General features: G+C 49.9%; 1 pseudogene; it reads right to left on the bottom strand.

The window, feature by feature from the left end:
- LOC136477260 (probable xyloglucan glycosyltransferase 9) lies at positions 1-3926 on the bottom strand (annotated as a pseudogene).
- Positions 3927-12011: the final 8085 nt, after the last annotated feature.

Genomic DNA, 12011 nt, shown 5'->3' with positions numbered 1-12011 from the left:
TTACCAGGACGTCTTCTAATCCAGTGGCACTTCTGTTTGCCTTCAACAATCGTACAGGCGAACAAGTGTGTGCTGTTACATCCTTGAGACAGATCCACACATGTGCACTAAAAATTTGTTACAAAAGAATGGAGGGGAGCCTCGAAGAGCCCCGACGCAAATTTTACAGGCCGAGGAAACTGTATCTACACCTCCGAGGCGGAGGAGGGTTCCTCTTCACGTGTGGATATCATCATATGCCGTGCAGCCAGGACAGATCAGGGAAGGCACAGCTGCACAATGCATATCTTTCGAATCTCAGCCAAGGGCTGCTGCCACGTCCATGGCAGTGAGCCAGTAACACATCCCCCGCCCCCCCACAGCACTTCCATGGTGACTCACCGTTTTCCACACCTATCAATTTCTGTTTTACACATTTTACTGGACCTGCTCGCCTATGAGGTCAAGGCCTACTAACAAGAAGGAGATGCCCTGGAACAGGAGGAAGTAGAAGTGTATACCCTGCTTCGAGAGCAAGCTTCGGGCGGCTGCGGTTAGGAGCAGCATCGAGAGCGCGAGCTCCTTCTTGTATATCCGGTTGTGCTTCTTTTTCGCGTCCTTCTTCGATGCCAGCTGCTCCTTTGCGATCGCGTCGAGGTTCGGTGCAGAGCCTGTCTTTAGGTGCTTCAGCTCCTTGGGGGCCAGGGAAATGAGATCGCCCTCTGATGAGCGGCCTGATTTCTTGGTCACCACCCACTCGTATGCGCTTCCGAGCTGGAACAGACCGGAGATCATGGCGTTGAACTTTGTCACGGACATGGTGTTCTCGAAGAGCAGGTATGGGATGATGAAAGGGAATGACTTCGGAGAAGGTAGGATGTTGAGCAAGGACATCAGGGCAGGAATGTAGCACACGACCCAGTCAGGAAGCTCGGCTTCAGGCACAAACATCGTCATCGGGAGGATGATGCAGAAGAGCGTGAAGGAGTAGAAAGGTAATATGAGCTTTCGAAGCAGGAAAAAAAGGAAAATCAGGTTGGCTTTCTTCCAAAATGCAATCTGCAGCAAAGTGAAAGAAAGTGAACAGTAAATTAGAAGTCTGGAAGGTAAATTATGATTCATAACAATAACTAAAAGATAACTGAGGAGCAAGCTAATAGAGTATCATATTATAGTCTACAAATAGAGGTAACCAAATGATGACAGCATCTTAAAAGTGCATCAACCTAAGTAGCACTGTGGAAAGGTACATAATGTAGAGTACAGGTTCTAAGCAATGAATTGGATGGATCCAGACACTCAGATCAAAAGCATCACACAAAACATCTAGCTTTTCATGCTTTTATTAGCATGTACATCATTGGAGCACAATCTGGGCACGGACAGACGTGTCCCATAGCCAAAGTAAATAAACCATTGCAAGGATGTATTTTATTAGCATAATGCGATCTTACTAAACATTATGTTAATTGAACAGGATACGCTGACGGCCAAGCATGCTAGTGGAGTTGCGGTTAAGCGAAGTTGTTAAAGAAGCAACAATAACACCTTAAAATTCAAGATATACACCAAAGAAACATGTAAACCGGGATTGCAGTGACTGATAATTCGTTGTAATCATTACTGCTACAGATATTAATCGAATAGTCGCAAATAGAATCCAATGTTACATCATAGCACCAAAACATAAACCATATTTGTGCTGACAACTACAGTTCCTTTAAATCATAATAACTACTATAGATATCGTAAATTCCTTGCCAAAAAGGACATCATTAAATTTCCTCTTTAACGGCACAACTTGAATTATTAAGTAGTGGCTAAGGGATAAGGTAGATTCAAAGAGCATTGCAATACCTTGCATTTGATGATGTCTGGTAAACAAAGCCTGAATAGCTGCATTGGACCGGAATGCCACCGATGCTGCTGCTTCCTGTAAGCCTCATAAGACTCGGGCAATTCGCACTGGCACTGTCCACAATACGACAAAAACTAGGTCAACTGAGGAAAACATAAACATGAGCAAACACCAATTGGAAGATTTTCATATCAGAGTAGTACCTCAACATCATTCAGGAATATAAACTTCCAGCCATGGAGATGTGCCCTAACAGCAATGTCCATATCCTCCACGGTTGTCCGTTCCATCCATCCACCCGAGTCCTCCAATGCCTTGATCCTCCACACCCCAGCAGTGCCATTGAACCCAAAGAAGTTTAAGAACACTCCATTCACCTGCTGTTCCACCTCAAAGTGGAAGCAAAGATTAATATACTGCAACCGAGTCAGCAGGTTCTCATCCTTATTCACAAAGGACCATCTTGCTTGCACTAGCCCAAGTTCATCATTGTCCTGCAATGGTCCATTTGAAGAATCAGACTTAGAATCCTAAAAAGGAAGACAAACAATCAAAAGTAAATTCCCCTCAATTCACCTTGAAATGTGGCACAGTGCGCTTCAGAAAGTCAGGATGAGGCTTGAAAGTCTGCGTCAAAGATTGCGACAAATTCGTAATCCTTCACATAGCTGCAGCTCATGGCTGACTTGAGGTTTCCAGCCTTGTAACCATCCCTCAACACACGGTGCCTATACACAATCCGGGCACCTTGCTGTTGCCATTTGGCCACCTCTTCTCTAATCAGAGTCTGTGTCAGTGGGTCATCGGAGTCATCCAACACCTGAACCAAGAAGTTGGATTTCGGCCAGTCAAGGTTGCACACGGCCGCAATTGATTGTTGATACACCTGAACAAACCCAACAACAAACCAATTGTCAAAAGACTGAAAGGTTAGGTGACCAGAATTGCGTAGTATTTAGAGCGAGAAAGACAACACCAACCTCCTTCTCGTTGCACATTGGTATCTGGACAAGTACCATGGGGTAGTACCCGGCATCCGGGTCCTCCACATCAGGCAATGCAAGGGGCTTGGGCTTGATGCGCTTGATGTGGATGTAGAAGCAGCCAAGGCACTGGATGAGGCGGTCGGCGCTCTGGATGAGGAAGCAGCACGACGCAGGCGTCGGTGAGGAACTGTATCCCCGGCGCAACGTAGGTGGCGCGGAAGCGCAACCAAGAGGCGTAGAGCGACTCGAGGCCGATGACGGGGAGGGCGAGAGCGGAGGCGGCGAGGTTCCAGCCGTTGAAGTATGCGGCGACCTCGACGGCCAGGAGGAGCAGGGAGACGACGAGGAAGGCCTTGATGAAGGCGTAGAACCTGGAGCGCACCACGGGGCTCTCGCCGGTGGCGGCCACCACGCCGGCCTCGGCGTCGGTCCTCCCCGCGGCCACCCTGCGCCTGGCCGCGCCGCCTAGCGCGACGGCAGCGGAGGCCAGCGAGGCGAGGCACCCGGCGGCGCGGTGCGCCTTGAGGAGCAGCACCCACCTGATCTGCTTGGCGTTCTTGGTGCGGCCCCCCTTGCGGCGGCCGCCGGCGGCCAAGATGTCCTCGTCGTCGTCCTCCGGCGAGGAGATCTCGGAGATGGACCAGTTGGGGTTCTCCATCTTGACCACCACCGGCGTGCCCCGGTAGGCGTCGCCGCCGGCCTTGCCGGCCCCACAAGCCGCTCCACGGCGCCATCAATGGCCGGTCCAAGAAGCCCGCCGCTTCCCCCGGCCTAGGCCACGCCTGTCGTTCTCTCCCCTCCCAGAATTGCCGCTCAATCCGCCACACGCTAATCCTGGGCTTCCCTTCCTTTTGGCCCCGCCAGCTCCACTCCAATGCCAATCCCTCTTCTCACAGGAAAATCCCCAAAGTTTACTAGTACTAGTGCTACTCCGCAGAAGCTCCGCTCCACTTCCGTTTGAGAGTGAGCTTTATGAAGATGAGGCGAAGAGGAGGGCAGAGGTGGGAGCTGATGCTGCTGAGGCTGAGCGGAGGGAAGGCGACGAAGGACAACAGCTCAACACGTCTGGGGAGAGAGAAAGCCGAGAGAGGAAGCCCCCAATATTTTACGAGATGTTCGTTCTCTTGTCCTTCCGCATCTGTGGTCTTCCGCGGCGCGTTGTTTTGATTTGAGGGGCGCGTTTAGATGAAAAAAAAAGGTTGGCCTGCTGTAGAACTTTCGTTTGTATTTGACAGTTAATGTTTAATTATGAATTAATTAGGTTTAAAAGTTTAGACGAAATCCACGATACGAATCTTTTAAGTCTAATTAGACTATAATTGGACACTAATTGCTAAATAACAACGAAAACGCTACCGTAACGTTTTGTCGAAAATTTTGACATCCAAGCTGGCCCTGAGTATTCCTACTTCTGGCCTTGGTTTGGTAAGGCTTTTAATTTGGGAGTTAATTACGCGTTTTCTGTGGGTTAAACATGGCAGGGGGAGAAGGGCAAAAGAGGAAACATCATTATAACCTTTCATCAGATATGTATTTTTTTTTTTCACATTTCACACTTGCCTTGCCTACCTGTACCCGTTTGAATCAACTTCTTTTGTCGCCAGAATTCATGAGAAATTGCGAAATTAGGATCTCGCAGATTTCGTTGTTCTTCTTGGCCAATCTGTTTTCGGTATGCATATTCTCGTCTTAGGGCGCGTTTAGTTTCCAAAAAATTTTGGTTTTTGCTACCGTTTGGCTACTGTAGCACTTTCGTTTGTATTTGGTAATTAGTATCTAATTATTGACTAATTAGGTTCGAAAGTTTCGTCTCGCGATTTCTCATCTAACTGTGCAATTAGTTTTGTTTTTCATCTATATTTAGTACTCAATGTATGTACCGCAAGATTCGATGTGACTTGGGTTGAAAATTTTTGGAATCTAAACAGGCCTTAAGTTTTGTTCTGTATTTGGCTGTAGTTGTTGCCATTTTCCTTTTTCACCCCTGACTATGTGGTGCAAGCTAGCTGGGCCCTCTTTTCTCTCTTTAGCACAAGAGAGGAACAATATGCAGGAGGCACCCTTTGGGCCATGCAATTGTGGAAAGCATTCCCTATTTAAAAAAATGTAAGAAAGCTGCCGTATATAAGAACGCAAAAGTTTCTATGCGACCCGTCACGATAGAGCGCGACAGCGCGACCCCGCGTCTCCCTCTCCCACGCGCCCGTGCCTGTGCCAAAGAGAAAGAAGAAGTTGGTGGTGCTTAGGGTTCCGGCGACGACGAGGTTAGGGTTTCCATCTCCGCCGACCTTAGAAGGAGATTCAGGGGGAGACAGGCACGACACGGCAGTGGTGGTGGGTTGAAGGGCAGCGAGCAAGGCGATGGGAGGACAATCGGTTGGGCAAGGCCAGCGATGAGGGTGGCACGACGGAGCTCGCCGGCGCCCTGCCCTGGGATTAGGGTGGGCGGGGTCGAGGGACAGAGGCGGGTTGAGGGTGGCGCGGCGAGGCGGCTCGCTGTCGGCTACCAGTGGTGGGGGCGAGGGCGGGTGCAGGGGCGGGGGCGAGGCGAAGCTGCGGGGGAGATAGGGCGCGTCGAGAGGTTGAAGACGGGTCGCGTGCTCCCTGAACGCGCGACCCGCCGCGCGTTAATTATGTCCATATACGAAGCCCCTTCCACACCCAATCGAATGGGAAATTCCACTGTATTAGTAACTGACACGAATCGAGCCCAAAAAAGACACACGTTTTATCTAAAAATGTATGCTTAATTAGAATACTATATGTTTCCTCTAAGAGTGCAATTCAAGGGGTTCCTTCCATTTATAGTAAAAAATATCGAACTACTATTGGTTTCGGTTGGGGCTGAACTGTGAGTTTAAGAGCTCTCATGCTCCAAAACACTACACTCAGCGGAGGATTCAACGGTGGGGCGGGGCTCGAGCCCCCTGCCGATACCGGAGCCCTCGAGCCCTCATGAATTTTTAGGCAAAGTTATATCGTGTAGGTAGGGCTGGGACTTAAGATCGAGCGGCAGTCAGGTATGTTGCTGTCACACTTTTGTGTAGCCCCCTAAATTTTTCCTGGATCCGTCAATGACTCTACATTGATTACGTATTTGGTTTAACTTCGTCTTGAGAGGATGTCAAGTAATTAACTACTTGGGTACGACAAAAAAAACTACTTGGGCGAGGTCCTTGCTGGAAAAAGCGAGCCAAGGAGCCGTAACTCTTGACCGGCCTCCCCGTGAATAGATAGAGGCCAACAGCTAAAACGGAGCTCGCCGAACCAACGGCGGAGATGGCCACCGACGCAGCTCTTTCAAACTGAGCCGTCCGATGTCTCTGCCCTTTTCCTCCTGCCGGCGTCACTCCCTGGCTAGCTAGCTCCCATAGTCCCATCCCAGGCGAAGGAAAGCGACGCGGAGGAGCGCAGAAAAGGGGAGGAAAGCGAGGGCCGAGGGCGGAGGAGGTGTCGGACGCGGGCCCCGCCTCGGGACACAGAGACGGGCGTGCGGGGCCCGTTTGAGCGGGGCACGGTCCGTGGTCCCACGCGGGGTCGCGGGTGCGTTCCCGTGCTGCCGTGCCGTGCTCTGCATCCCCTGGCTCGCCCGCCGCAGCGCCGCTATTCAATTCCGCTGCTCCTGAGAACTGCGCGTAGCGCAGATGGCAGAAGCCGGTGGTTGGCTTGCTGCCCGCCAGCGTTCGAACCATGGCTTCGTGTCTCACCGGGGTTTCCCAGCACTACCAGGCTGTGTTCGGGCTTTCCAGCAGCCTCACACGTGGATGCGCCAAAGTAACTAGGGTGACATGTCCGTCACGTGCAAAGTTTGAATGACTTCGAATATCTCTTAGCCATGTGCAAAGTCTGAATGACTTCGAATATTTCTTAACCATGTGCAGTCTCTTTATACAATTGTAGGTTTAGCTTGCGCACTAGATATGTATGCGTGTGTGTGGTGGTGCGTGAGTTCAGTTTCTTGGAGTGTTGAGGCATAAAAGTCCACCCGATCGGCTCCGCTGTGTTCCAGTCCAGGTCGCCCCGAACCGTGCTCGTGCCGTGCGAGCCAGTCCCCTGTCCCGACCCCGAGCTTTGCTTGCTCGGCTAGTTCCAGCTAGCTAGTCCACACAGGCAGGGGCGGTGAATTGCACAATCTGCACACTGCAAAGCACTGCATCGCGTCGCGGGCGAAAGCAGATCAGCTCGGCCGGGTTGGCATTCTGCTGGCACGCGTACTACTATTACGTGCAGCGACCGCGCGCCGCCTGCTTGATGCGGTGGTGCCTGGCTGCCTGCCACTGGCGAGAGGAGTACGTGGCCGCGTGAACGTAAACACGTGCAGTAGCGGTAATAATATATTAATACCGCCTGTATGTATGCTGCTACAGGCTGCAGCAATAATGAGCCAGTAATGACACAAGTATAAATTGCTGGAGCAACAAAAGCACAGATGCACGTACGCTCTCTCGCTCTAACCAGGGTAAGCACGCGTGGTCCACCTGTGCACCGCTGGTTAGTGAAGGTGCCGCAATGGCGCGCGGACGGCAGCTGTCGGTCGGTCCATAACCATAAGCGTTGCCACTCTTCTTCGGAGATGCATGGACAACCAGCCTTGCAAGCTGCTGGCTGAGTATAGTCGTACTCTCTCCGTCACAAATTACAAGGCGTTTGATTTTTTTATATTAAATTTGACTACTTATTTTATTTAAAAAATTTATGTAAAATATTATTTTTTTATCGTGGCTTGCTTTATTAATAAAAGTTTTTTAAAATGACTTAAATTTGACTATGTTTGTATAATTTTTTAATAAGACGAGTGGTCAAATTTAGGGTCAAAAAATCAAACATCTTATAATTTGAGATGTAGATAATATATCATGTTTTCACGCATAAAACTATTGTTTTTTTTACAAGAGCATAAAACTATTGTTTGACTGCGCGCAACAAATGCCAAGAACGTGAGCCCTGAAAGGAGGACCAGGTGGCTTCGGCGACGAATATTCGGTTGTTTTATAGTACGCGTACCGTCCAAACGTCAACGGCAGAGATTTCCTGCACCATCGAGAAGGCCACCCAATATATTCAAATTTTTTTTGGTCGACTTTTGATGCTACGTACTACTCCTGGTGCCGTTCGATTCCCCAGAAAGATTCCTTGCTTATCCTTCTCGATCCACATGCTTTAGGGGGTGTTTGGTTCTACAGAAAAATTTTAGTCCCTGTCCCATCGAATGTTTGGATACATGCATGAAGTATTAAATATAGACGAAAAAAATAACTAATTGCAAAGATTGTGGCTAATTTGCGAGACGAATTTTTAAGCCTAATTAGTCCATGATTTGACAATGTGTCGCTACAGTAAATATGTGCTAATGGCGGATTAATTAGGCTTAATAAATTCATCTCGTAAATTAGTCTCCATCTATGTAACTAGTTTTATAATTAACTCATATTTAGTTCTCCTAAATAGCATCCGAACATCCGATGTGACATGGACTAAAATTTAGTCCATGGAACCAAACACCCCCTTAATAACTAGACTTGCTTCTGATCTTCCAGAAACCTTAACACCTCCCGTGCTCTGCCGTGCATCTGTTGATACTTGATCCTTATGGGGGGAAACAAGCAACCAGACCTTTAAATTGTTTACAGTTATTCAGCTAATGCCCATGCATCAGCAGGGGGTTTATAGCCAACCAACAATTCAAGAATTCGTCACGACTTTTTTTTTTTAAAAAAAAGAGAACATGACTCATGCAACACAGCAACAAAAACCAAAAGATATTCTAAAAGACATCATAACATTAAATTCTTGCCTATTTTTAGCTCGTGCTTCAAGTCATCCAACTCTGCATGAGGTGGAGCCCCCACTACGGGCAGCTTGGGACATTTGTCCCAGCTAGCCGCGACAATGTTAAGGGTGTGTGCAACGAGCCAACGATACTCCGTAGGTCGGCTCGAGTTGTTAAAGCAGAGAAAGGGCAAGGGCAAGCCAACGATACAAACAGCTTAGACAAGTTGAATGGACAATTAATGACTATTGTGAAATTCAGACAGGTTCCCCTCCTACTCTGGAATTTTCCCTCTCATCTACTTTTGTTCTTCCTCCTCCTCTAGATCTTCATACTCCACTTGCTACTCTTCATATCCCCTGACTCTCTTCTACCGCCAGCTATCCTGTTGTTAATATACAACCCCCCTCTCCCTCCCCACTATATCTCTTTTATCATTTGGCCCTTCTCCTCCCTTCCTGGTAGTCCTATGTTGGTATTTTCTCTAGTCAGAGTGAAGCAATTCTCTAAAGGATCGAGAGAAATGTTAAGTTGTCAATCAGTGGCCCAACAAAAATTATCAATTAATCATCCATTCGAAAGCTCAAGTTTAATAATCTAAACGATTAATTTCATTCGACATCTGCCAGTCTATCGTGCGTGTATGTGTGTTTCTATCCCTCCTTGTCGTCCCTGACTATTAGCGAGGAAGCAACGAGTTGAACCTAGTGGCTGCCCACCAGGCGGAGCAGTTGGTAGGAGCCGAGGAAAGAAGCTACAACCTAGTCAATGTGCATCACCGGGTGTCAAGCAAGCAGAGACGCAGCTACATAAGACGGGTAGGACAACACTTAGGCCTTGTTTAGATGCCATCCAAATTCAGTTTTTTTACTCTCTCTCCGTCACATCAATTTTTAGCCGCTTGCATGGAGTATTAAATATAGGTAAAAAAAATAACTAATTGCACAGTTTAGTTCGAAATCACGAGATGAATCTTTTGAGCCTAGTTGGTCCACGATTGGACAATATTTGTCAAATAAGACGAAAGTGCTACTATTCATCAGGTTGAAATTTTTTCGCAATCTAAACGAGGCCTTATTGCAAGGGAGCATTGGTGTCGATGCCGTTAACAACGAGGTTATGTAACGACTGAGGTTAAGTGGGAACTGGTATGGGTCAATTTCAACCTAGACAATGATGCTTGTTTGGATGCCTCCATCCGACGAGCTCGCATGCCTTAGGCGTATAAAATATTGGAGAAGCTTGTTTGGATGTCTAGTTCCACGGTGCAAATAAATGATCCCACCATTCCTAAAATCAGACAATAAACCTTTAACAAGACCTACACTAGCAACTTTTCAAAACATCCTAGTCAAAAATAGAATTAGGCACACACAAGTTTCCCAAAAACTCATTTACTTCGGCGTGTGTCCAGGTTCAAAGTTAGGATTGTTAGCCTGTTCGGCTGGGCCTAAAACGATCGTATATGATCGTGGATTATTATTACTGATTGGTTTGGTGCGAGAGAAAAATACTGTTCTGGCTGGAAATTTACGATCGTTTACTACCAAACCAACATGCGGTGTGTTTTTTTTAACAGAGAAGTACGTGCCTAATTTTACCGGGCACCCAACATTTGTGTGTGCTCCCTGCTCCGGCCTCCAGAGGTGACAGGCAACCCGATCCACGTGCCCTGCTTCCGTTCCGCCGGTTGCCTGCGGCGGCCAAATCCGCTGCGCCCGTGGCTCGGCGGAAACGTCGGGACCAGCGCAGGGACTCGGGACGCGAACGCGGAAACGGAAAATGCCTGTGTTTCGACATGACGACATGCCTCCGGCTTTTAACCAAAGTCGGATGAGTCTTGTCGCGTCAAAGCACAAGAAATCAAGGGGGTCAGAGGAAAAGTGGGGAAAAGGTTCCTTCCACCCCGCGATCAACGTGACGGATCACCGGAGCACGAGATGCATGCAACTGCGCGTTCTCAGGGGCTCAGGGCTCATCTGAGTCAGCTCGGTAGACGACGCGGCCAGTGACGGGGACAGCGAGAGTGGAACGGAATGGAAACGCCACGTGCTTTTGCCCGCGTCCGCCGTCCCGGTAAGCTCCGGTGCGCGCGCGACCCACGTGCCGGCCGGGAACGGCGCATGTGAGTGAGAGTGAGGTCGCCTACGCTACGACGTTTGCTGCCGCTCCGCGCTCACTGTCGCTGGACCATCTCCGTCTCCGGGCAGGGGGGTCTTGGCATGTGAGATCCACCACAGGTCCACAGTTATGGCGATGATGGCAGCGCCGACGGACGCTAGGAAACACGGTCCTGAAAACTAACAGCTTGCTCCCCTGGTAAGTACACTGTACACCCTATACGCAGAGTCGCAGCTGCTTCACTGCTTCAAGCCTTCAACGCTGGTGGCAGTGGCACAATACATTCTCTGTTCGCTCCCGATCTGACAGCAACCTTGTTACCGTTGCCGGCTTGTGATCGTGTTTTTCTTTTTCCTCATGTTTTCTATTGGTCGACGCACAGTTGCACAAAATGAAATGCTCCATCTGTTCTCTCCATGAGTAAAGTAGAATTGGATTGTTTTCCGCTAGTATATGCCAGACAAAGATGCTGAAGCCGTGTTTTATGTGTTACGGAATATCGCACACTGCTTTTCTTTACCAAGGAGCCAAGGACAAGGAGGCAGGGAAAGTGCGTGCACCGCTTGCCTGTCACGTAACACATGCCAAATCGGCAATTAACCGAGGTCCCACCTTGTCCTCCCCTCCCCTGTCCAGATAAGGCTGCTTGTCTGTCTGGGCCCATCCGGCCGTGACCTCGCCGCTGCCAGCCCACCCCCACCGACGCGTGGTCACGCACGCCCTCAACTCAACGGCCGTACAGATTTTTTTACATTTTGGCCCTTGTTTTTAGTTTCTCACAAATAGACCCCTGACGGAAAGAATTCAGAAAATAGACCCTTAGCTCGGCGTCATTGGTGCTGGCGCTGAGCTAACACGTCTCGGCACCAGCGTCTCTGGTGTCGAGCTCGGCGCCGTAGATCTTGGCGTCGAGCCTTTAATACCTATGGCCCGCGCCTCTCTACCTCTCCCTCTCTCGCCCTAGCATAGCCGAGCTCCACGCCGCCGCCGCCGTCGTCGCCGCCTGCGCCCTTCCTCCACCGGCCGCCCTCGCCCGCGCCACCGCGCCCGCTCGTGCGCCCTGAGCCCCGCGGCCGCCCCGCGCCGCGCCCCAACGAACGACCCGCCTTGCCGGCCTCCACCGCCGGCCTCGCCCCGCCTTATCGCCCTCCACCACCGCCCTTGGCCGTGTCCGCCGTGCCTCCCGCGCCCGTCGAGACGGACTCGCCGTGCGGAGCCCCAGGCATCTCGCGCCACCACCGACCCCACCACCTGCAGCGCCCGGCCGTGCCACCGCCGGCCTAGATCGTCGGCCTAA

The sequence above is a fragment of the Miscanthus floridulus genome, chromosome 1 (genome assembly GCF_019320115.1).
Source record: "Miscanthus floridulus cultivar M001 chromosome 1, ASM1932011v1, whole genome shotgun sequence".
Classification (NCBI taxonomy): domain Eukaryota; kingdom Viridiplantae; phylum Streptophyta; class Magnoliopsida; order Poales; family Poaceae; genus Miscanthus; species Miscanthus floridulus.
The sequence above is the reverse complement of the archived record's forward strand: the minus strand, read 5'-3'. Positions and strand labels throughout refer to the sequence as shown.